This window comes from Labrus mixtus, chromosome 23 (genome assembly GCF_963584025.1).
Source record: "Labrus mixtus chromosome 23, fLabMix1.1, whole genome shotgun sequence".
Lineage (NCBI taxonomy): Eukaryota > Metazoa > Chordata > Actinopteri > Labriformes > Labridae > Labrus > Labrus mixtus.
Genome location: NC_083634.1, coordinates 18,052,288 through 18,055,143, shown reverse-complemented (window position 1 = coordinate 18,055,143; position 2,856 = coordinate 18,052,288). Strand labels below are relative to the sequence as shown.

The following is a 2,856-nucleotide window of genomic DNA, read 5'->3' as shown; positions in this document are numbered from 1 at the left end:
AGCTTCATCTTTATCCCTCCAAACTGTCAAACCATTCCTTTAAGAGTTAGAAAAATGTTGATGCCGAGGTTTCAGGACCAAAAACCAACAGCTAGAAAAGCTCCACAATGAAGACTAAGACCAAAACAGGAGCTTGAGGCCAAAGGGGTCAGAAAGTGGAAAGAAGTGGACTTAAGTACTCAACCTTAGAAAAAAAAGACCGAAGAAGAAAGTGAAGCACGGACTTGTTAAATCTTCAAATACAAAGAATACACCGGATACTTTTAACGCCAACATACCCTCCAAACACTTGTTTAAAGACGTTGAAAGTCGATAGCCTCTGCTTCACATTAAGTGCCTGAAACATGTACTGTAACGCTAACACTGATCAGTATCACACTACGTTGCCAAAGACATTTTCGCTTGATGAATGTGTCACTGAGATGCTGCTTTATGTGTGTTTTTTTCTTTTTGTATTTAAATCTCGTGGTTCAGAGAATCTAAGGAGACTTTTGTTTTCTGGTGCTTCACACTTACAAACTGTTTCCATTAACAAAACTGCAGCATTATCGGGAAGTTAGCTAAATGTGTCATTTTGTCTTCGTTGCTGGTTGACACCTCTATTTAGCATTACATATACTGTATTATCTACCATAATGTCACCGTATTACTTTGTATTCCTATTACTGTAATGTCTGTGGATGTAACATGATTCACTGTGTGGAGTTTGAGACCCCACCGACTCGTTATACTGTCACATATTAACTGTTATGTACAGAGGACACTTGTGTTTATAATGTATAAGATGTGTAAATAGTTCTTTTGATGTTTGAAGTGACTGGAAAAGATTGTAAAAATTGGTTGTAAGGATGGACAAGAAGACTGCCAAGAGAGAAGATTATTGGGTATTTTTGATGGAGAAAGAATCCCAAGAAGAATTGTTGTTTTTGTTGTTAGCTTGATGAAGTATTAGGTGAACTTTTCCCGAGGTTTACTCCCATTTTGAACCCCTTTATCTGTTTTCTTAAAGCCTTGAATTTGATTTTTTTTGTCAGTTAGTGTTTACTGGAAACTGAAGTCTAAAGAACATTTATTGGCTTTCATGGTAAAAGTTGGATGAGAAGATTGACACGTGTCTGTACGTAAAGTATATAGCTAGAACCAGCAGATTGTTAGCTTAGCTTAGCACAGCTTTTGAAAATGGAGGGAAAGGAACGCTCTGTCCGCCTACTAGCACTTCTTAAACTAATTAAAAGCAATTTCTTGAATTTTCAATTGGTGCAAAACTAGATCTAAAAATTACACATTGTGATAACCAGCTTGTTCAGGCTAGCCAATTTAGCTTTTTGGCTAACTTGCTATTTAACACTTTCAATTTCTTACAGATAAAATTTGCTTTACAGGATTTTAACAGAGCGATGCTTGGCCCTGTCCAAAATGTTAAAATATCTTCCTACCAGAAACTCTCTAAAGATCATTAAATAGAGCCAAACAAAGGCGTAAAAAGACACAGACGGGGGCTAGCTGTTAAGTTTGAAAGGCTAGCTGTTTTTAGCTAGCATGCATTTGTCTTGTTTTCGCATTGTACGGTTTAAACAAATACACGTATTTATAAGTGAGCTTTAGAGCTCAGGAAGGCTAACATATGTTTATGGACTCAGATTCACTGTTTTCCTCTTTCTCCATTCCTAATGCTAAGCTAAGCTAACTGGCTGATGGATTTAGCTTCATATTTAACACGCATATGTACAAGTGTGGTATCAATCTTCTCGTCTAATTCTCAGCAAGAAAGAAATGCATATATTTCCCAAATTGTCCACTTTTTTGTTAATGAAAGTGCCAAAACATACCAAAAATGACTTCTTATTCCCAATCTTTGGAAGACAAGCTTTCCTGATATTCAGTATTTTAACTCAAGGCAATAAAAGTACAAAAAGATAACAGTAGCTTAACAAGAGATGGGAGGGATTCTGTGGGGGAGATTTGTATATTTTGACTGTTTAAAAGCAAACTTTCTAAAGTTCTTGAAAAATTCAAACACATTTACTTTTGGCTTACATTATTAGTTTAACTGTTTGAATTAAAAGTCACAGTTTAACACTTGTTTTCGTTCACTACCTAAGTTCACTCTCAGATGATTCCTGCTGTTTTAACACCCAAAACTTTAAACTTAACATGTCCTTATTGTTCTGTATTGTACATATTACGTGTATTTTTGTACTATAACAGCAATTTTTAAAGCTGACCAGGGAGAAAAAAGAGGAAAAAAGACGCTTGTTGGGTTAGTATGAGAGTATATTTCTTCCGTTCTTGTTTTCCTGTGTAATTTTGATATATTACAGATTTTTTTTGTAAAATGTATTGCAAGATGTGTAAGTGAAAAACACTCCTGTGAGTAAAAAGTACCATAAATAATAATAATAGTATTTTAAACAAGCTCTACGTCTCCTGTTGTGATTTATATCCTCCTGGGTGAACGGTCTCTTTATGTGTCCGGTGCAGAGATGTAGGATATTTTTTCATCTGAGGGGGGAAACTGTTGTTTGAGTGTCGGGGGACGGTTAAGTAAATATGGCCGAGGGCAAATGGAGGTTGTCGGATGATGAGTGGAGGGGAGATTGAGTCGTTCAGCGGCTGCTCAGTCGGCGGATTGAGAGATGTGGGGAAAAGATTTGTTTTGAATTGTGTCAATAAAGGCTTAAACGGCCCAAAAATATCTTTATAAAAAAATAAGCCTGTACTGTAATTCCTGTACCTGTAATTCTAGCCAAAGTGTAGCAGAAACATAGAGCTGCAAATATGAAGTACTTAACAAGGACAGTGGTATTTTTATTCTCAGTATTAAAAAATATAGGAAAGTAAGAAATGTGTTTCTGT

The 2,856-nt window shown here is 35.9% G+C and overlaps 1 protein-coding gene across 2 annotated transcripts in view; it reads left to right on the top strand.

Annotated features, from left to right (window-relative positions):
* The window catches only part of shroom4 (shroom family member 4), a 61,072-nt gene extending 58,655 nt beyond the window's left edge, over nt 1–2,417 (top strand). For both annotated transcript variants that reach the window (XM_061031677.1, XM_061031678.1), the window contains one exon: nt 1–2,417. This exon is cut by the window's left edge and continues 937 nt beyond it. The gene's annotated coding sequence lies outside the window, so the exon portion shown is untranslated.
* Nucleotides 2,418–2,856: the final 439 nt, after the last annotated feature.